Below are 23438 nucleotides of genomic sequence, written 5' to 3'. Positions count from 1 at the left end.
GTTTTCTCCCTAAAGCACAAAATGCAATGTACATGCAGGACCCCTACAGTGAGCTTCAGATTTTATTTATTTATATAGAGCAGGAGGAAGGGCAGAGGGAGAGGAAGAGGGAGGATCTCAAGCAGACTCCCTGCTGTGCGCAGAGCCTGATGCAGGGGTTAGATCCCAGGACCCTGAGATCATGACCTGAGCCAAAATCAAGAGTCAGATGCTTAAGGGACTGAGTCACCCAGGCGCCCCTCTGTGAGCCATTTTAAACAGTGAAACTACCAAGACTAACCCAACCATGTGAACATTGTGACACTACATAGAGTACTTGCTGACATATGAAGATGGGCTATTGTCTTGCTCCACCTCTGACAGAAGCACAATGAGGGCTAAAATGTGTCATCGAGTTATACTGTGCATGTTGTGAAATGTCAGGAAAGCACCCTGAGTATGGATTTCGGGATTACAATTTTAGCACGTAGGTAAATTTGCAGGAAGTAGATCTGTGAATAATAAGAACTGGCAGTATTTTCAAAACAGGGAACTGGGACAACACGAAGAAAAGTATTCACCCGGAATCCCACCACTCAGAATTCTGATGCATGTCCTTACAGAATGCTTCCTGCATTTCTAAGGGACCACTGGGTGCTGAGCAAGGGGTGCCTTTTTAAATTCCTCCCACAGTTCAAAGCATCATGTTCTACCAATTCCCATTGTCCATGCTGGGTTTCTATGGATTTTTCTTGACTTTATTTATGAGATAAAAGTTGTTAAAGAGAAATAATTCACCAGACACTTATTATGCACAAGAAGATTTTATTCAAGACCACTGCCATGGAGAGGGGACTGAATTTAGCTCCCAGTGCAACAGGGGAAGGTGGTGGATTCATAGCCAACAGGTAGGGTAAGGAGCAGATGAACATGACTCAGAGTAACTTGGTTCAGGGGCCAGGGTGGGGAAAGAAGACCTGGATTGGATATCAAGGGTAGAGCTTTCCTTGAAGAGCTGGCTGTTGGGATTCTTTGCTAAACCTGGGCTCAGCATGCTGAAGTAAGCATGAATGAAGATGGCTCATGGAAGCAGGACTGAGTTTGCTCAAGGAGGGCTTCTTGGATGAGGTGAGCCAGACTGAGGATGCCTTTCCATGCCTCGGTGTTCTCTCCAGTCTCCAAGATGCTTTCCTCAGAGCACTCCCTGGTACATGAGTTAGACTTTCCTAGGTTGCTTCAAGATCAGCTGTTAGATCAAACCCTTATTTCCGTGTTATTGTTTGGGGATACATTTTGCATCTAGTGAATGAATGAGTCACAGCAACTGGGACATAAAGTATGGTTCTAAATTGTAGCAACAGTGAACACTAAAAACGTATGATCACCTGGAGTTCCCGTTTGTGTTTATAAGCTCGGGGCCAAGGAGAGCACGGCTTCTCGTCTGGGATATCACAGCCAGACTTTCCAAAGGCTCTTAGAGCCACAAAGCTTTATCGGCATAGCCCCTGGTATATAATTCCCTGGGTCTGCAGGCTTCGAAGCTGATTTTTCATTCAGAGTGACTGATTATTTCCAATTTTGCACAGAGAGTAAAACTTGCTTTTTAAAAACCCCAAAATATACTCTGGTTTCTCTTCAGATCGCATAAATCTTTCACCTTCTTTAAAAACCCCAAAATATTTGAAGTTGACATGATTCCAATTCAACTAGAACTGCATACATTTGCAGGTGTTTTTGCTAGCTAGCTTGCTTTTCACGAAGCAATTTTGCATGTGCGTCCCACATTAATAAATACTTTTCCAGCCTGTGGTTTCTCATTCTTGCTTGTATTTCACAGTTTACGTGTGCTATAGTAACAATACCCTTCAATTATTGAACATTTGGGTCAGTCCCAGCAGCCTTCGGAGAAAGTGCTGGGGGAGCCCAGTGGCCAACATGTCAGGATTGAAAGCCAAAAGCCTCTGACTCAGATGTTTACTGGTTAGACCATCTGATGTCAATCGCCACCGTGGCAAACCTGATCTGAAAACAAAATTCGTGGTAGTAACAGCATGACCTCAAAGGACTTTTTGGTGACAATTGAATAGTACATGGCAACAGCTTTGAACAGTGACATTCAATAAATGTCAGTTATTGGCATTTCTGTAAAACACCGGCAGGTGCAATGTACATTTCTGCACACTTTGCTCTGCATTACAGTTTTCTGAAAGGAAGAGCGTCGACCTGTAGTTTCTACGGAACAGAGTCTTGTAGAAATACATATTTTTGGTGTTTCAAAGTTACATGGCGGGACACCTGGGGGGCTCAGTGGGTTAAGCCTCTGTCTTCAGCTCAGGTCCTGATCTCAGGGTCCTGGGATCGATTCCCACATCAGGCTCCCTGCTCAGTGGGGAGCCTGCTTCTCCCTCTCTCTCTGCCTGCCGCCCTCCCTGCTTGTGCTCTCAATCTCTCTGACAAATAAATAAATAAAATCTTTTAAAAAATCGTTTTAAATCCATCATCTAAAAACAAACAAGCAAACAAATAAATAAAGCTCCAAGGCCACATCTTTCCCCAGAATTCTAGCTCCCCAGAGTACTCTCCCAGTAGAAATGTATGACGGTGCTCGGTCTGCTGTGCTGTGGTCAACACTGGATTTGGGCGACTTCCTTTTAAGCTTTACCGGCCTCATAGGTATCTATGAATCTGTTTTACTTGGATTAATAGGTTTTAACAGGTTTCTCTATTTCTTTGCCATGTGGATTTCTTTTATGAATTGCTTGTCTTCTGCTTTTATTTAATTGTGAAAACTCTCCTGTAATAGCCGTTATGTCTGTGATGTATTTTGCAGACATCTTCTTCATTTTTTTTTTGTTTGACCTGATTTTGTTGACAATTTTCTTCAGCCCTATAAGAATTTCAGCTTTTATGTAATTGGATCTCATGATCTTTTCCTTTATGAGTTGTACCACAGGAACAACTGTAAAAATGCCCTGTGGAGGGGGCACTAGGGCGGTACAGTGGGTTGAGCGTCTGACTCTTGGTTTCGGCTCAAGCCGTGATCTTGGGGTTCTGAGATCAAGCCCTGTGCTGGGCTCCATGTTCAGCCCAGAGTCTGCTGTGTTTCTCTGTCCTCTGCTTCCTCCCACTGAGCTCTCCTTCTAAAAAAAATAAAATAAGTCTTTAAAAAACTGCCCTGTGGAGTAAATATTCGGATGAGCTCTATGTGCCCTGCTGTGCGTTAGCCCCTAGCAGATGACCCAGCATGAGAAAGTTGGGCACAATTAAGAAGGACACTTTGCTTCCCGGAGAATCGGCGGCTCCCTTCTACCAGGAACAACCTAGCATGGACGGCCACACGGGGTCCCCAGGGAAAGTGGACAGACACACCAACTCACCCTCCGAAGAAATATTCCCCAATTGTAAGATGACACCACCTCGTTATGTTCTCGTCACTCTGCCCTGGTTCTGCCATTAATTTGCCTATTGTTTCCCACAAAGACCTTTACAGAAGGCTCTTAGGGCCAAAGACCCAGAGAATCTTGTGCTCATTTTATAGCTGTTTGATATCTCATGCCCCCAAGCTGGGCAAATATTGGCTGGAATATGCGGACAGTGATAAAGTCTGTGATCGATGTCCCCCCACGCCCTCCCCAGAGCTTCTGAGGACATAATCTGATCACTGGGTGGGCCAGTCCCTGTGATCTACTTGCCACCGCTGTCATGCCTTGTGGGTGCCGGGACTCCAGCTCAACCCGGACCTCTGCACCCCAAGCAATCCACCTGCTTCTCAGTCAGTGCCGGGCAGGGCACAGCTCCAGCCCCACAATCTCAGACAGGTCCCTCCTGCCTGGCCCAGGACTTGTTTGGTTTTGTGATGTTGTCTGCTAACTGGGCCTTCGCCAAGCTGAGTCCTCAACTGTTGATTTTTGCTTCCCAGGGCCAAGCACTGACCCAGAGCCACACTGAGCGCCTCAAATGCTTGCTCACTGAGACAGACGGATGAGTGAATGTATGGTTGGATGAACAGAACATCAGATCCTGTAAACATTTTATTCTGAAATATGCTCTATTATACCTATTTCTCTACTTTTAAGACAGCCATAACTACAAGACCATCCTATATCTGCCACAGGAGAAGCCACAAGAGACAAGGGTCCTGGGGCAACCGGGTGGCTCAGTCAGTGAAGCCTCTGCCTTCAGCTCAGGTCATGATCCCCAGGGTCCTGGGATCGAGCTCTGCATCCGGCTCCCTGCTCAGTGGGGAACTGCTTCTCCCTCTGCCTGCCACTCCCCCTGCTTGTGCTCTCTCTTTTTCTCAAATAAATAAAGAAAAAAAATTTTTTAAAAGAGAGAAAATGGTCCCCTCGGAACCCTGACCCACCCCCACCGGGGGCCCTCCTGTTTAGTTCATGCTGAGTCTCTGGTCCTCCAGCCTCACTAAGGACTCAGGGTCCCCAGCCTAGACCCTCAGTGTTCACCTTGGACTTGAACTTCCCTCTCCTCTGGCTCCAGCGGTACCCCCAGAGCCCGGACCAAACCAGCCACAGTGGTTTGGCGAGAACTCAAGCCAGGCCCTAGATCGTGTCTCATAGGTTGTGGATGTCAGGGGGCTGAGCTCCCATGGGACCTCAGTGATGACACAGCTGAACCGGCAGGACCAACCAAGACCACCAATTTGTTGTCAGGGGATGGGGGTGGGAAGTCAGTCCCTCTGGGAGGGTCAGGAACCCACTGCAAGACCGTGCTCTATGCCTGTCTGTGGTCCTGCTCGCCAGGGCTCAACAGCCATGGTCTTGTTTAAACCCTGGGACCCTGGACACTGCAGCCTTTCCTGGACTTCCTCTTCTAACTTGATAAAAAGAAAAGTGCTTACATTTTTTATACACTATCCCAGGAAAAATGAAGCATAATTAGGATTCAAAACACGCTTCTCCCCCCAGGATGGAGGCCTGTCTCTTTTCCTCCAGCATATCACTCTCAATCTAAGCACAAAAGTAACTGGACAGATTTTCCCCCGAATCACCTGGCTTCTTGATGAACATTTCCTCTGTGGGTAAAAAGCATAAATAACCCCAACATGAGAAATGCTTCTAACCCAGACCATGAGGAAGCTTCTAGCAATGGGAGCCTTCTGACAGCAAGAGTGGCTCGCTCTCAGCTTGCCTTGAAGGAAAGTACTGTGCTGTTCCATAACTCGAAAGACTCCAGTTAATGAGTCATTCAGGAGCTTTACGTCATTTAAATTAACATTTTTCTCAGTGACTGTGTAGTGTGTGAGAATCCCAACAAGGCCCTGAGAGGCCATACAGCCAGGGGCGTGGCCATCTCTTTAGTGGGGATGGGGCTGAGGCCCATCCTTGCCCTTTCTGACGCTCTCAGCCCCGCGCAAAGGCGCCTGGTGAAAATGCCCACCTCTAAACACTCTTGGGAGATTAAATGGGATAATGATTTAAGTGTCCCTCAGAGTTGGCGTTCAGGTAAAAGTTTTTATTAAAACTAGGGGAAATGGTGTGTGTGGAGGGGTGGGGGGCAGTGGCAGAGAGGGCAGAAGGAATATACAGAAACTCCCTGAACTTCCTCCTCAATTTTCCTGCAACCCTAAAATTGCCCTAAAAACAGTCTATTTTTTCTAAATAAAAATAAATGTATTAACTGAGCAAAAGTACTTCATTTTGTGGGGTAGGAGAGCCAGCAGGGACGGCTCCTCCCTCTCTTTTGATGAAACATGATTTCACCTTTTTCTCCAACTATGGTTCTCAAGATCATCTAGAGAACATTCCATTACATTCCATTACAAAATGGAAATCCCACTGGATGGCAAACACAGTTTCTTTTCTTTTCATTTTTTTAAATTCAATTAATTAACATACAGTGTATTGTTAGTTTCAGAGATAGAACTCTATCTCTAGAATTCATCAGTTGCCTATAACACCCAGTGCTCATTCCATCATGTGCCATCCTTCATGCCCACAAGAGGAAATTTGGAAGGACCACAAATACATGGAGGTTAAAGGGCATCGTACTAAAGAATGAATGGGCCAACCATTAAAGAAGAATTAAAAAAAAATTCCTGGAAGCAAATGAGAATGAAAACACAACAGATCAGAACCTTTGGGATACAGCAGAGGCAGCCCTAAGAGGGAAGTACATGGCAATACAAGCCTTTCTCAAGAAACATGAGAGATCTCAAATATGCAACCTAAACACACACCTAAAGGAGCAGAGAAAGAATAGCAAATATAGCCCACATCCAGCAAGGGAAGAGAAATAATAAAGATCAGAGCAGAAATCAATGAAACAGAAACCTAAGGAACAGTAGAACAGATCAATGAAACTAGGAGTTGGCTCTTTAAAATAATTAATAAGATCAATAAACCTTGGGCCAGACTTATCAAAAAGGATAGACAGAGAGAGGGAGAGAGAGAGAAGGAAAGCACCCAAATAAGTAAAAGCACAAATGAAAGAGGAGAGATCACAACCAACACCAGAGAAACACAAACAATTACAAGAATATATTATAAGCAACTGTATGCCAACAAATTTGGCAATCTGGAAGAAATGGGTGCATTCCTAGATACATTCCTAAACTACCAAAACTGAATAGGAAGAAATAGAAAGAAGAAATAGAAATAGAAAATCTGGACAGACCCAGAACCAGCAAAAAAAATTGAAGCAGTCATCAAAAATCTCGCAGCTTCTTTTTGATCCCTGGCACTCTGGGTTGTGCTCATGGACGCATCAGATTGTGCAATGAGAGGTGGGTATGGGACTGGGGCACGGCTTAGGGCTCAGACCGACTTTCCTACAACTGCTCCTCTTGGAGTCCCCAATTCGGATCTTTTGCTCTACATGCTTAGCCCCACACTCCTCCAGAAAGCTGTCTTAACAAGTCAAGTCTTGCATGAAGACATCATGTCATCATGGCCCTCCACCCACAAGCTCTACAGGCTACCAAGAAACTCCATAGACTCACTCGGGTAAGAGGAGAAGCCACCACAGTGGGTGTTCCCAGGAGGCGGTGCATACGCAGGAGGGAGTGTGGACCCTGAATTCAGAGTCCTGGGTTTGCACCTTCTTTTCACTGCTGATTAACTGGGTGATTTCCAGTAAGACAGGAAGGCCAGTTAACCCCTCAGAGCCTCCATGCCCATTCCCACCCAGATAGGAGGGACATGGGGAGCACAGTCTGCTCGGGGACCCACGTCATTTGCGCAAAGCAGAGACCTGGTCAGGCTTGCCCAGACAGAGCTGGCATGGGGAGGAGCCTCGGCCAGTGTCACAACGGAGATGGATACCTCTGTCCTCCAACCTCCCACCAGTGCCTCTCACTGGCCAAACTTACAGGATCCAGGTGCCTGGGAGCAGGGGTCAGGAGGGAAGGGGCAAGACTAGAGATACAAGATGGGCTTTCCAATGCATTTAAAGCTTTGTTATGCTTGAGCAATCGCCACCCTAACTTAACAGGTGGGAGATCTAAAACGTTAGGGCCCAGGGATGTTAGGGCCCAGGGATGTCAGGGCCCTTCCCAGATGTGAAGCGAGTGGTGACAAAGCTTTGGGGCACCGTGTCCTTCATGCCAAAGCACCCCTCCCTGTAGCTCCAATAATTACGGCAGGTGCCTCATATTACCCACATACCACTGTCTTCCACTCAGTTAATTTCGTGTATACTGGGGTGTCCTTGTTGAAATAGGGACTCTCATCGGTCAGCACAGACATTAGCTCACAGGTGCCTAGCACCATGTGAACCTCGTAGCATGCACTGTTGTTGTTGTTGTTTTAAGATTATATTTATTTATTTATGACAGAGAAAGAGAGAGAGAGAGAGAGAGAACAAGCAGTGGGAGTGGTAGGAAGAAGGAGAGGGAGAAGCAGGTTCCCCGCTGAGCAGGGAGCCTAATGCAGGACTCGATCCCAGGACCCTGGGATCATGACCTGGGCCGAAGGCAGATGCTTCACCAACTGGGCCCCCCAAGCACCCCTCATAGCATATATTCTTATTAATCTTTGTAATAACCTTGTTAGGACCCTTACCATCCCCTCGAACCAATGGAAAGGCCTTGGCACCGAGAGGCTAGGGACACAGCTGGACCCTGCCCCCTGGCCTGACCCCTCCTGGGTGTAGTGGACTCAAGCACAGGTTTGGCACATCCCCGACAACCGTGGCCAGGGTATGGGTTGACAAACCCTGGGAAAGAAGATATGGTCCCTATATACAATGGAGTATTATGCCTCCGTCAGAAAGGATGAATACCCAACTTTTGTATCAACATGGACGGGACTGGAAGAGATTGTGCTGAGTGAAGTAGGTCAAGCAGAGAGAGTCAGTTGTCATATGGTTTCACCTACTTGTGGAGCATGGGGAATAACACTGAGGACACTGGGAGATGGAGAGGAGAAGTGAGTTGGGGAGGGTCGGAGGGGGAGACACACCATGAGAGACTGTGGACTCTGAGAAAGAACTAAATTCAGGAAACCGGTCTCCCCCTGAGAAGCCAGTGAAGAGCTCCCGGACGCCCCCTAGAGGCCGTATGGGTCCAAGCAGCTTCCACAGAGCCTCTGGGGGCTCAGCCAGGGGTCACCACGGAGGAAAACACAACCGGTTGGCTCCAGCTGTTTGCTGCAGGCGTGCCTGCGAGCCAAGCCACCTAACCTCTCCACACCCCCACCTCCGGCCTGGAAGATGGACGTTATACCGAGGATTCTAAACAAGATGCATAATCATTAACCCAAGCATATGAGCTGACGGGCCCCGGGGTTCTACCCGGTCAGTGCTGGACACCCAGGAAGCCTCCTCCCATCTGGCCAGCTTGGCTGGCCTCTGAGGGGTTTCCTGCTACACTGAACAGAATCAGATCTGAGCCTGCAGTTGCCCAGGACTCTGCTCTACCTCTTGGCCGCCACCGGGAGTAGAAAGAACGTGCCTCTGGGATCAGAGTAGGCAGAAGGGCTTGAATCCTGGCTCTGCTCCAGGAGGCTGCCTGCTTCCTCCCTGGTACACGGGCAGCGAGGTGCTGCAGGCAGAAAGCCCCCGGACTCCAAGGCTGCATGCAGCTGCCCTTTGTTGCTACTGATGTTGGGAAATCATCACGTTAGAACTCAGTCCTGTTCCAGCTGGGTCATCTGGCGGCGACAGAACCCCAGGGCAGTGCAAGGCAAACAGGAGGAAATCCCCGCCAGGACAAAGACCGAGCCTCAGTGTTTTCCTGGCTGACCGTTCTCATGGGCAGGACCCACAGAAAAATCTGTCACGATTTCTCTTTTACTCCCATGGGGACAGACTGCTGCTTCTGTCTGCATCCCTGCAAAATGTATCCTGACACGTGATGCTGCCTGGGAAATTGATACCTGCAGCAATTTCAGAAGAAAAATATGGGGGCAGCCAACTTGTTGATATTATTCCGATTTATACCTGGCCTTGGACAATTTGGACGGTGGTCACCAAGGTATGTGTATTATTTGGTTCCTTTTTTTCACTTATGCTTCGCATTGGCCCCATTACAGCAAGCAACATTGTATTCATAAAGCATACACATGTACCCTTATTAACACCTGCTAAGCAGACTTCCCGGGTCGCCTGTCCCTCATCGGCTGCGGCCGCTGTGAGCCACGTTGCTTGGTTTTCCTATTGAATTTGTCCCTCAAACATGTCAATTCCCAAATGGAATTAAGAGGTGTAAGGCTTTCTGTTCTTTTGCACGCTGTCTGTTTCTTTCCAGAAGAACAGGGATGATACAAACATGTCACCCGCCCCTCGGCACAGCAAGCACGAACACCCCATCTCTGCTGGCTTTTATCATTGGCTCACACTTTACATTTAAACTTCTTTTCAATCAAAATTGAAATTTTAAAAATTTTTATCACTTTCCTTTGTCTTTGCTATTCTGAAAAGTTTGTATGAGAACCATCCAGTCATTCTGATTCTTAATGTCGCCCCTCCCCTTTCCAATTAATTCCATTCTCTTCCAGAAGACACTTTCCTGGCATGGAAAGCCCCTCTCCTCACCCTTAAAATGCTCACCCCCTTTCTCTTGCTCTCTTATAGTCACATTAATAGGTCACAAAAGGCCACCACCATCTGCCTTTTCCATAGACTCAAGACTATTAAATTATGTTCTGGTTGGTTGCTTTCTTCTTAATAGCAGTCATGCCTGTGGCTAACTCACATATTGATTTATCATCTTTCCAAATATACAACACCTGCTGTCGGGAGTCTAGTTAGTTGGCTTTGGCACATTCTTCGGGGAGTCTCCGTTTTTCTTTGTTGTTGTTGTTTTGTTTTGTTTTTCACAAATCGGGTCAGTGGTAAATATTGACTGCGGACTCCCTCTTGCTCCTTGGAGGGGGTTGCTGGTCTGTCCCCAGTGTTGTTAAAAAAAAAAAAAAAAATCTGTGTTTGAGGCTTCCCCAAGTCAGAGCTCAAGCACACGCTGACCCAGGATTGCCATATCCTATTGTCGGAAAAACCAGATGAGTCACTGCTGCCTAATTTCTGCGAGGCTTGTTGTGTGCCCTATCTCATTTACTGTCTCAACAACCCAGCCCGTGAGTATGATTATCGTCGTCTGACCAAGGTTCAGAGGGGCTGGTGCCCTGACCCAGGCTATACAACCAGGAACGGGAGCACTGGGGGCTGGTGCTATGCTGTGGAGGCTGAAGCCAGCCTCCTCCCCTGACAGCTGTGGCCAGTGGCCATGGGCTCCTGAGCCACCTGCTGCCTCTGCCCACCCAGAGGAGGCTCTGGTCTGGGCTGGAGAGGCAGCGCGTGCCACCCAGAGTGTGGTCTGGGCGCTGCCCTTTCACGACATGCTGGAGCAGGTGCACAGGGGAGAGCTCTGATCTGATCTGACCAACTTCGAGGTCCTCTGCGGCCGAGGAGAAGTGCTTCCACCACCTCCTCCAAACCCAAGCAAATGCTGAAATTGTTATCCTCCACAGGGCAGTGGTGTCCTCCCCATCTTTCTCGCCAGCCTTGCAAAGTAACAATACTATCCCCACCTAGAAATGAGGAAATGGGCTCAGGGAAGCAGGTGGCTGGTCTCAGCCCACACGGCTACAGGCAGTTTCTCTGGTGGGTTTGTGCCCTTGGAACACCAGACCCGGTCCGCTGAGGCCCGGTGCCTGTGCTCTGCCCCCTGATGCCCTGAGCATCGCCCCCCAGAAATGTTAATGAGCAACTCAAGACACTTCACAACCTCTCTAATGTGCAAAGTCTAATTTTCCTGGAGTCTTTCCCCAAACTTGCCACCAGACTCAGTTTCTAAGGTTATAGGGTAAAACCTTCAGAATGATACACATCCTCGAGAGGGGAAAACAGATGTAAATAAATTCTCCAGCTACTTATCTGATTTGTAAGAGGTTTTTTTTTTTTTTTCATCAAATTGGCTGTATGCAGAGGCACCCCCAGCACATGTCCAGAAGAGAGAAAGAGGCTGCGGTAAAGGACACAAACTTGCTCCCTTTCAGAGCCATCCCGACACTCATCCTGTCAGAACTGCTCCAGGATGTCTGCTGTATTTGCTGGGGAACTGCACCCCCACACCCCAGGCAGAGAGGATTTGTTTGTCTCTCCAGCAGCGTGGAAAACCCAAAGAGGCCAGCTTTGATGCTGTAACTGGCACCTTTGCAATGGGTTCTGTTTCAGAACGGAAAATGCTGCCCATTTGGAAGGAGAAACCAAGGGGGAACACCCAGCTCTCAGAGTTTTTGACAGAGAAATAGGATTAGGGGGGAAGACCTGGATCACTTGCTTGAACTTCCCTTGGAAACTGGAGAAAACAATATTCCCTGGGACAGGAAAGCACTGGGCAGCATTTCACCCCCCTCTGACATTCCCACCTGCTGGTGACTGGCTTGTTAATACCATAGTCTCATTATTGACCACCTACTGTGTGCCCCGCCCCTTACAAACATCAAAGCAGGTGTTTACAACCATCTTGCAGGAGGACTGTTAACTCTCCTGCACGCTGAGGGCAGGAGCCCTGGCAGGGGACATGCAGTGCCCTCCACGCAGCCTGGGTCCACCTGGTTCCTAGCCATCTCCTTTTCCCACCCCATCTCCCGGCCTCCCTGGGCTCCAAATGCACCAGGCACCAGCCTGGAAGCTCCTTTCCACTAGCTTTGTTATGTTGCTATTGTGGCTCAGAGAACACGGGCTAAAAAAACCATCAGAAGTTTCTGCTTCTTTCCCTGACTTGTTGCTTAGAGACACACAAAAAGGCAGGTGATTTGGGTTGGCATCTATGTTTGCAAAAAGTTCCTATCGTGTGCCCACCGGCCCACAGCAGGATGCTGAGCCATCCTAAGCCAGCTGGAGGAAAACCGCCAGCTGAAAGCAACAGGTAAACCTCTGGTCCCCAGACCCCAGTGCCACAGCCATCCAGGAGCTGGACTGTCCAGTGGGGCTGGTCCCCCGGGCTACAAGGACAAGGAGCAGTACTCACAGGCAGCCCCGCGGTGCTTGCTCACTCGCTCCCTCTTCTCTCTCCTCTCCCTGTGACAGTTCAAAGACACAGAGGATGTGATTGCCATTTATATAGACAGTGTCCGCCTCCCCAAAGCCAATCAGAGCAGCTTGTTCTGCTCATTTCCCTGGCAGCAGCATCTCCCACCTCCCGCCCTCCTGCTCCTCACCCCAGACTCGAGGGCCGGGTGGGGGCAGAGCAGGACCACGGAGACAGTGGGGACTGCAGGCGGCGGGGAGCAGGGGATGGGGGGCAGAGGGAAAAGGCCACAGAGAAAGGGCTGTGTGTCTCCAGAGCTCTGCGCAGGACCCAGATGCGCGGAGACCTTCAGGGCAACCTCAGAGCAGCAGCAGAACGTCCTGGCTTGTCAAGGAGGAAGGACCAGCGCGGCAAAGCAAGCGAGGAGGACTCACTTGGCCAGCCCCGGGCCATCAGAGCCCGCTGCCTGGGGGTGGTGGGCGGCTCCGGGGCCCCTCCGTGCACGGGCCACCCAGAACGCATCACTGCCAAACCCATTAGTCCAGATCAGAGAGCGGCAGACGCAGGTGAGGGTTTCATCCGATTCATGTGATTCAAAATCCCATTCTTTGGTTAAAAGAAGCCTATAGCGTTCAAAACACAAATGTCTTTTTTTTTTTTTAAGGAGAATATTTTTAAAAACACCTATTAAAGATAGATTTTCTAATGGTTTGTAACTATTGTGCAATAATGCACTTGGCTTTCTTTTTTAATTGAGGCATGATTGACGTACAATATTGTGTTACTTTTAGGCATACGGTGTAGTGATCGGACATTTGATCCCCAGCCTGAGTCTAGGCACCTGTGTCACCTCTCCAAGTTGATACCATAGGATCAGCTGCCCAAGCTGCCCATTACGTCCCCAGGACGTCTTTCTTTAATAGCAAGAAGTGTGCACTTCCTGACCCCTTCATCCACTCCCCACCCCCACACGCCCATCCCTTCAGTTCCCTCTGGCAGCTGCCAATCTGTTCTCTGTATCTAGAACTCTGGGTTTTGTTTTGTTTGATCTGTGCTTGAGATTCCACATATGAGTGAGATCATATGGTATTTGCTTTCTCTTATTTCACTTAGCACAATGCCTCAAGGCCCATCGCAAATGGCAAGATTTCTTGGGCTTCCTTCTCCATCCCCTCAGGTAGACTGATCAGGGCAGTACACCGGGCAGGGTTCATTTCTCTTTTAAGGTGTGCACAGAGCCCTGGGAACCTGGAAAGTGTGCCTGGCAGAGCCCACCCAGGTCAGGAGGGGCGTGCATTTCCTCTGCTCCCACCGCACGTGCACGCACACACGTGCAGTACACGCCGGCCAGCTGGCTGGGGGCAGAATCCTTGGAGGGGAGGGGCTGGGCCTGCGGCAGGTGTGGGGTTGATGGGGGGCTGGTGAGGAGCCTCGCACCTGGTGTACAGCTTCATTCCTCCTTCCGTGGTTGGGTGGGGGCAGGAGGCTGGGATGCTTCTCATCCCCCAGCCCTGGGAGGGGCTACTACAGATAAGGGGCAGGTAGCACCAGACTCTCCGAGGGAAGAGAGATCACCCTGGCTGGGTCAGCGGCAGCTGAGCCCTGGGAAGGGCTCTGGGGTCTCAGCACACTGCTAGGTAAACCCTGCATGAAGACAGGGAGGCTCTGCAGAGAGGGACAGAGGTATGGTGAGGGGCTGAGCCCAGCACAGACCTCTGGACAAGGGGGTTTGAGAATCGAGAGATATCTTCCATTCCATAAAGAGTCACTATAGTAATACCTGGCATTTGGGGTGCCTGGGTGGCTCAGTGGGTCAAGCATCTGCCTTCAACTCAGGTCATGATCTCTGGGTCCTGGGATTAAGCCCCAAGTCGGGCTCTCTGCTCAGCAGGGGATCTGCTTCTCCCTCTGCCTCTGCCCCTCTCCCCAGCTCATGCCCTTTCTTGCCTCTCTTTCAGATAAATAAATAAAGTCCTTTAAAAAATACATTTGTAAAGGTTTCATTACAGGCATTTCTACATAAAATCATTCAGTCCCTCATAACTGCCTCACAAGGTAGATATTCTCATCCCCATTGTACAGACGAGGAAGCTGAGGCCCAAAGAGGTTAGGAAATGTGGCAAGGTCCCACACAAGCATACTCCTCGCCAGCAGGCCAGCCTGTGCTCATGCTGGACGCAGCAGATCTGCTTGCTGGGTGGCATGCCAGGAAGGGAGGCAGACCATGAAAGAAAGAGCAGAGAGAGAAATCCACAGTGGTCCACCGGGACCAGTGCTGCAAAGCTGGTGGAGGGGGCACAGCCCAGGCAGGAGCCCTGAATCCAGAGACCCAGCCTGCGTTTGCAGAGAAAGCAAAATCACTGAAAGGTTTCAGGCAGCACACCGCCCTGCCTAATGCAAGTGTTTAAAGAGAAGGCACAGGGGACGCTGGGGTGGAGTGGTCAGTTAAGCGTCCAATTCTTGGTTTCCACTGGGGTCATCATCTTGGGGTTGTGAGATGGAAACCGTGTCAGGCTTAGTGGGGAGTCTGCTTGAGATCGTCTTTCTTTCTCTGCCCCTTCCCCCCTCCCCCACCGCTTTCTCTCTAAAATAAATACATTCTTGAAAAAAAATAAAAAATAAAAGAAGACTCAGCTCAGGTTTAAGACCTCGGGCTCCGGAGGCTGGGCTTGCTGCTCTGCCCACCCACTGCGATCATGGCAAGACAGGACTTCATGAGGAACAAGAAAATAAAAAAAATAAAAATAAAAAAATAAACATTAAAAAAAAAGAACAAGACAATAGGAGTGAATCTAACAAAACCTTAACAAAAGACTTGTAAGACCTGGATGAAGAAACTTGTAACAACTGATGGGACCCATTCAAGTAGATCTAAAAATGGGAATAAATGCCTGCTCCATATTGTAAACGTTTCCATTTCTCTCCATGTGATTCACAGACTCAATATCATTCCAATCTAAATCCCAACACAGATATTTGACTCTAAAATGTAAATGCCAAAGCAGAGGTCTACAAAGAGCCAGCATAATCTGCAGAAAGAAGGATATTCCCATCTTGCTCTACTTATCAAGACAGATGAAACTGTAAAAAAAAAAAAAAAATCATGATTTTGATGCAAGGATAGATGCCTGACCAATTAAACAGAATAGAGAGCTGGGAAAAAACCCCACCAATACATGGACAATTGACAGATGTGGAATTGCAGATCAATAAAGAAAGAACAGTGTTTTTTTATATATATATATTTTTAAAGATTTTATTTATTTGACAGAGATCACAAGTAGGCAGAGAGGCAGGCAGAGAGAGAGAGGAAGGGAAGCAGGCTCCCCGCTGAGCAGAGAGCCTGATGCAGGGCTCGATCCCAGGACCCTAGGACCATGACCTGAGCTGAAGGCAGAAGCTTTAACCCACTGAGCCACCCAAGCGCCCTGAGAAAGAACAGAGTCTTAAATGGTTCTGGGCAACTGGTCACCTACTTGGGAAAAGAATGAAGTTAAACCTGTTTCTTAATCCATATACAAAAACAGATTTCTGATAGACTAAATCCTTCACTGTGAGAGGCAAACTTTTAGGACAACAGAAATGCATTTTTATGACGTTGAGTAGGAAGGATTTCTTAAATGATGCACTCAATCAGTTAACCAAGAAAGATCGACAATTGTCGCTACAGTACTAGTAAGAATAATTGTTCTAGGGCACTTGGGTGGATTAGTTGGTTGAGTGTTTGACCCTTGGTTTTAGCTCAGGTCACGATCTCAGGGTCATGAGATGGAGCCCCATGTCTGCTCCTCGCTTAGCACAGATTCTGCTTGGGATTCTCTTCCTCCTCCTCTGCCCCCCTGCCCTACCAGCTCTCTCTCTTTCAAACAAATAAATCTTAAAAAAAAAAAATTTCATTTGCCTGGCCCTGTTCTAGGGCCTCTTTGACATTGTTGAACAGAAGCAGTTGTGAACATCCTCATCTTGTTGATTTTATAAAGAATGCTTCTAGGGGCACCTGGGTGGCTCAGTTGGTTAAGCCACTGCCTTTGGCTCAGGTCATGATCCCAGGGTCCTGGGATCGAGTCCCGCATTGGACTACTTGCTCAGCAGGAAGCCTGCTTCCCCCTCTCCCACTGCTTGTGTTCTCTCTCTAGCTGTGTCTCTGTCAAATAAATAAATAAAATCTTCAAAAAAAAAAAAAAAGAATGCTTCTAGAATTTCACTATTAATAACAGGGTTTTGTTGGAAAACCCTTATTAGAAGATTTCTTCTATTCCTACTTTTATAGTAAATTGAAGTTTAATTTTATCAAAGTATTTTCTGCATCAAATGAGAAGCGAATCATATAGTTTTCTTAATCTAAATTGTTAATATGATGAATGTCATTAATACATTTTCTAATTTTCAAATATCCTTTTATGCTTCGGATAAAACTACGGTGTATTAGCCACTTGCATAGAATTTTTACTTCCTTCCCATGAATAAAATTGTAATTTTTCTTGCTTATATGGATTTTCTCTAGTTTTAGAGTCAATTCTGTGATCTCATAGATGGAGGATAACCCCTTTTTTAATACTCTGAAGGAATTTATATAATTTTGAAATTTGGAATTACCCAATCACTGACAGGGTGTGACAAATCATACATAGAAATCATTTGCCTCTCCTTCTTGTCTGAGGAAATATTTTTCATAAATCAATTTATTTATTATTCAGGACCGTTCAGTAGGATTTCTGTTTCTCCGTGGTGTTGTTCCAAATGTAAACGAAATGTAATTTTAAATTTTTACATTTAATGACAAGGGTTTGTCTGTTTTAATAATATACTCATTATCATTATCATTCTGCTTGATTGAATCTATAATGATGTCCCTTTTCTTTTTTTCTTAAGCTTTATTTTTAAATTTTATTTGAGAGAGAGAAAGTACAGGAGCAGGGGGAGGGGCAGAGGAGAGCTAGAGAGAGAATCCCAGGCAGACACCCCACTGAGCATGGAGCCTGATGTAGGGTCCAATCTCACGACCCCGAGAGCATGACCTGAGCCGAAACCCAGAATGTGGACACCTAACTGAGTCACCCAGGTGTCCCTAAAATGACAACCCCCTTTTCTTATGATATTATTTATTTCCCTATTTTCCTCTCTTCTTGTCTTTACTTAGTCTTGGGATCAAGACCTGAGCTGAGATCTAGAGTGAGATGCTCAAACAATCAAGCCACCCAGACGCCCCAGGACTATCTCTGTTTTAGATTTAAAAAAGAAAAACTTGTGGCTTTGTTGGTCTGCCCTCATCTACCTTTATTTCCTTTCTCATTCATGTTTCCTCTTAATCTTTATTATTGCCTGTGTTCAGTTTTCTTCATCCTGTTATTTTTCTGGCCCCTTTAGTTGCTTGCTTATCTCAACATCTATCCTTTTTCAATTTCTAATATTAGCTTTGTTTTTAAGATTTTACTTATTCATTTATTTGTCAGTGAGATTGAGAGTACGTACAAGCAGGCAGAGTGGCAGGCAGAGGCAAGGAGAGAGGCAGGCTCCTCGCCGAGCAGGAAGCCCAATGCGGGACTCGATCCCAGGACCCCGGGACCATGACCCGAGCTGAAGGCAGCAGCCCAACCAACCGAGCCACCCAGGCATCCCTCTAATATTAGCTTTTAAAACTACCTGCTTTCTTCTATGTTCAGCTTCCAATACATATCTCAAGCCTAAAACAAACATTATTTCTAAAATAATAAACATTATTATTTCATTTCCATTCTGTTTTTTTCCTTGATGTGTCAGTTACATGGTCTATCTCTTCAAAACAACTCCAGACCAATGGAACAATCTTTGCTTTAAAAAAAAAATGGAACTGAACTGAACTTCACAGAACTGGATCGACCTGAGCTGAATCGGAGCAAGAGAACTCGCTGGTCTGATAGCGATTCTCTGACAGGTGTTGGGATTTAGGCGATGGCCGGTTACATCCTCAATTTTGTCACATTTCACGCGCACTTGAGAAGAAAGCGTGTTTTCTAGCTCTCTGCCGAAGGCTTCTATCTATGTCCCCCACACCAAGACGGTTACTTATCGAAGTTTTCCAAATCTAATATTTTTGCTCCCTGGATCAATCATCCTGTTTACTACCATCACTAACGATGCATTGAAGATTTCCACTATGAGGGTGAGTTTGTCGATTTCTCCCCAGTTGTGCCAAGACTTGCTTAATACGGTTAATATACTTAAGATCTATTTATGTTCATCCACTAGGGTTATATTGTCTAGAGCTGCATCCTCTTCTCGGTGGACTGAGCATTTCATCATCGTATGTAGCCATGGACTCCGTGAATCGATTACTGCGAATGACCTTGTTCAATGGGAACACACTGCTCTTCTTCCTCAGTCTGAGCCGCGGTCGGCCTCCTTGAGCCTCTCTCGTGCAGCTGGAGTCAGGGGTGTCGTGAAGTTCAGGGATGGTCCCCCGAGCAGATGGCCGTGTTTCTTCCCATGTTATTTAGTGATTTTTGAAAGTCTGGAAATCACGATTTAAATTTTGAGCAGCACCGACACATTCCTGGTTTCAAAATGTCATCATTCCACTCTGGGAGAGTCCTAGGGTGCCCGTCTATCCCACACGCGTATGCAGCCTAAGGGCAAGTGCGAGGCTGAACCCTTGAATGACTTACTCCAGCAATAGGAGCGCCATTTGTCACCTCCTGGACCCAATATGCTGGGTCACTAGGCTGACTGAGAGCAGGACAGGCTGCCTTCTGGGGTACAGCGTGCTCTGGTAAGGGACCCTCAGACCTGGGAGCTTCAGGCCCCCAAGGCTGTGCACAGGGAAACGTGTCTAGATAATGTCTGCTGTGCCCTCAGGCCACCTTGGGAGACCAGAGCCTTCGACCCTGTGTCCAGTCCTGCACTTGTCACTTTCCAGCTGTGCCTTGACGTTCCTCACGTCCACCCTTTCTGTCCCCCTCCTGCCCACAGTCCTGCATCTCTGGTCCCGTCCCTCCAGCATCCACTGCCTGCTCTCCGAGGGACTCCTGTGCCTGGGACACAGTAAGTGTCTTAAACATCCAATGCTTTCCCAGGGGCCACCCTATGCCGCAACAACATCCAAGCGCCAGTTTCGTGGTTGCAAGGGGGGAGGCCTTGCATGACTATCCTTCTCACCTCTCCTGACTCAGTTTCTCGTGCATCCAATGAGGATATGTTAAAGATGAAGAAGGTGAGTCCCAGCACAGGTTAAACACTCAGAAGCATTGTTTTAACTCCGACCTGGTGGAGAAGCAATGGTAGTCTCAAAAACGGTACCTTCTGAAGAGACTGTAACCAGCGGGGCAAGTTGGCAGAAAAGACCCTTCAGTTCTCCTCAGACCACCCTGGACAGGGAGCCTCTCAGGTTACCGTTGATGCTCCAGATCTCACAGGAAAGGGAAGAGTCACCATTTCTCTATCACCTTCCAAGCGCCAGATATTTTCCGGACATTATGAGATCGAATCCTCACAATTAGCTGACAAGGTGGGTGCTAGAAAAATCCCCATTGTCGAGAGGAAGAAACAGAGACCCAGAGGAACAAAGGACCCAAGACCGCGGTGGAAGCGAGTGGTGAGGACAAGATGTGCCCATGCTGTCCTGTCCTCGCTCTCGAGTGACAGGCAGGAAATCCTCCCCAGCCCTCGCCTGGCCACACACGAGATACGTGCAGGACTGTGTGCGTGCAAGCACCTAGGGTCAGTCCCCTTGGTCCCGACAGCCTTGCCTAACAGCACTTGACCAATAGTGACGTCCAGTCCTCAGGTGAGTTAACGTTAAGCAAACGTTCAGTACCCTGGGACCGGAATCAAGGTTGCGGTTTCCAACAATAACCATCAATTACGTATGAAGCCGGGGACTTACTTGCTGGGAATCCTACTTCCTTCTGAGTCTGTTCTCCGTCAGGAGACTCTCTCGTTCTGGGGGTTGAGGAAAACGTGGCCAAGCAGTGTTCCGACAGGTCACTCTTTGTAGCTCGAGATCCAGATGGCTCCCTGTCCTTGCTTTCCCAGCCTCCGGGGCTGGTTAAACATTAATTTCTCTTGGTGATAAAGGTCAAGAAAATCTGGAGAAACCTACCGGGAAAGCTCATTCTTCAAAGCGAGTTCATTTCATCTACAGTCCCAGCCGCGTGGATCCCTCTTACCACGGGCCCATCACCAGATGCCCACGTTTCCCCCCGAACACCCCGGCTTCAATTTTTCAGCCCCATTAGATCATCCCACAAATTCCCACCTTGGCCCGCGGGAAGCCTTCCCCGCAGCCCCAGAACTGAGTCTTCACACTCTACTCTTCCTCCCCACGGCTGAATCGCTGCTTAAGAGAACAATACCGTGGGCGAGATTTTGACAGATCTACAGAAAAAAATACAGTCGAGAGAATTTTATGGGGACCCAGAGCACAGCTGAGAGGGGTCACCGAGAGCAGGCAGAGAGGTTTGCAGGGAGCATGGGGGCTGGACGCTTTGGTGCACCTGCAGCTGCCCTGAGCTTGGGGCTTGATAGGTACAAAGGGCAGAGGGGGTGTGAGGCCGTGTTCAGGCCATTCATGGAAGGACTGGGCACGGACTGGGAGGACAGAATGGCCATGGCCTGAGGCACTTGTCATAGGCTGGAGGAGGGAAGAACTCTCTGTGTTCTGCCTCCGGGGCCCAGGATAGGCCGGGGGCCAGCGCTGGGTACTGAGGATTCATGGTTAGGACTGAGATCCTGGACTGAAGTAGAGCAACAGTGAGGAGAGTATAAACCTCTAGAAAAGCCATTGGAGGAAAGAAAGGAGAAGGAAGAGCAAGTCGGCCCTACAGACACACATCCTAATGCTCCCTGTGCTGCCCGACGTCAGCAGAGCCCAGAGAAGTAATTGTCCTCACAGAGCAGGGGTAAGGGAAGGGCACCCTATGGGGAACAGCATCCGTGAAGGCAGTGAGGCTAGACAGACCAACGCAAACCCTGAAAGAAGTCCACCCCCCGCAAGGCCTGTACGAAGCACAGGGGTCCTTTGAGCCATGGTTCCTAATTTGTACTTCCTCCAACTGCAGTGGAAGGCATTGGAATGTTTTCATGAAGCCTGACCCGAGCTTCCGTATGTCTTCATTACAATCACTGGTGCTTGGAAAATGGGTCAGTGGGTGACAAGACTACACTTGCCTCTGCTCTCCTGATTTGCAGGAAAGAGCAGAAATCCAAGGAACATGGTGGGGGTTTTGGATGGGCTGGGGAAGGGAAGAGAGTCAGGTGTGTGGGCGTGCATGTGTGCACGCTCCTGTGTGGGTGTCAGGAGGTTGCCGGAAGGGGATGAGCAGGGAATCATGAAGGCTTAGGGGACACGAGGCCACTGGGGGGATGGTGACCATCATGGACCGAGAAGAAGAGCTCAGGGAGGGCTGCTGTGGACCAGGGGATGAAGGAGACTAAGAGCTGGGGAACTAAATGGTAGGTATTGCACGCATATATTATTCGATGGAGATGTCCAGAGGACTTTTCTACATAGGAGTCTGCGGCTCACAGAAGAGGAGTCTGGATCGGAAATGAAGTCATGAATGTCAAGTTTTAGATGGTGTGTGAATAGTAAGACAAAATCACCCAGAGAGGGTGCCTGGGTGGCTCAGTTGGTTGAGCGGCTGCCTTCAGCTCAGGTCATGATCCCAGACTTCCGGGATCGAGTCCCGCATCGGGCTCCCGGCTCCTTGGGGAGTCTGCTTCTCCCTCTGACCTTCTCCTCTCTCATGCTCTCTCTCACTCATTCTCCCTCAAATAAATAAATAAATAAAATCTTTTTTTTAAAAAAATCACCCAGAGAGAGTGTGCGAGAGAATGGAGTGCACAAGTGTACAATTTACAGAAAAGAGAGAGACTTGGTGATGTCATTGTGACCAACAATTTCCCTGTCAGTAGACAAAGGCACAGAGGAATTTAAGTGACTTATGGAAAGTTCTTGTTGAGGAGGGGTAAGCTCAGGGTTTTGGTTGGATGACGTCAGGGCACCCCCTTTCCCTGCAGGTGTGTGCCAGCCAACACACACCCTTGGAGTGTTTATTTTGTGCCTCCCTGCTGGCGACTGGGCCAACTGGCCTGATACCAACTTGGACAGAAAAGCTGCGGTGACCCATCTGTTTCCTGAAGTCTCCTTGGCCATAGACTCGACTCTATTCTTCCTTTTTACTTAACCACACAAGTGAGATCACTTAAGAACAGCCTTGGGACATAACATCCGTGATCAGCTCTGGAGATACGACCAGCACTCACACCGTCCTCCATCATCTCCTCCTGGGGGTCCCCCAGCAGAAGCCCAGCCTCTAGGGCTATAAAAGTCAGTCTCACAGGAAGTGGGCTGTGGAGATCCAGCTTGCCACCGGCTGCCCAAGACGTGCTTCTGTCTGGAAGCCTTTTTAGACCATCTCTTGTCAGCCTGGACTGGACGGCTTTTTCCTTTGGTCTCATGGCTCCTTTGGCTTTGGGAGGTCGTCTCCTTTGGCTTTGGGAGGTCGTCTTGCATACACTTGCCTTTCACGGAGCACCATCCTTTCCCTTGATGGATACTTTCTTCAGTGTATGTTTCAGTTGAACCAGTCCGCAGAACATTCTGTGTTCTAAAGACATTCTACCGATCTCCAAGTATGCACGCACACACATGTCCGTCTCTGGACGCACAAGGCACACGAGCCTGTCTAAGAGTACTCCCCAAACCGACAGACGTTCCTTTAGGAGACACGATAACGCTTCTGAAGAGCAACAGTTACAAAGCATTCCTCCATAATTCTCTCTGGGAGAGAGTGCGCTGTCGACATGTACTGTCAACATTGACCTTCCACAGGTTTTCCAGTGCCTGAAACTGTGTTAACCATCTGGCAACAAAACCATCTATCCTATGCCATCTGCTTTCCCCCACTGGACAACACACCATAATCACGCTTCATCACAACCAATGTCCTTCCCTTAGCTTGACTGGGATTTCTGTTTCTGGATGTTTGGAATCTTCATCCAGGGGGTGTTCAAATCTGGTGGCCCCGGCTCTGCTCTTCTGGGCTCTTCTCTGTCA

The 23438-nt window shown here is 48.3% G+C and overlaps 1 protein-coding gene across 2 annotated transcripts in view; it reads right to left on the bottom strand.

The window, feature by feature from the left end:
- DDC (dopa decarboxylase) overlaps positions 1-20462 on the bottom strand; it is a 77603-nt gene extending 57141 nt beyond the window's left edge. Inside the window, exons 1-2 of one of the 2 annotated variants that reach the window (XM_032874998.1) lie at positions 20265-20462; positions 12404-12453 (exon numbers count right to left, since the gene is read on the bottom strand). The gene's annotated coding sequence lies outside the window, so the exon portion shown is untranslated. The remainder of the gene's footprint in view (positions 1-12403; positions 12454-20264) is intronic. The other variant, XM_032874997.1, reaches the window with a different exon arrangement.
- Positions 20463-23438: the final 2976 nt, after the last annotated feature.

This window comes from Lontra canadensis, unplaced genomic scaffold (assembly GCF_010015895.1).
Source record: "Lontra canadensis isolate GAN:19392208 unplaced genomic scaffold, GSC_riverotter_1.0 scaffold54, whole genome shotgun sequence".
NCBI classification, from domain to species: domain Eukaryota; kingdom Metazoa; phylum Chordata; class Mammalia; order Carnivora; family Mustelidae; genus Lontra; species Lontra canadensis.
Note: the sequence above shows the minus strand (reverse complement) of the source record. Positions and strands in the feature narration are given on the sequence as shown.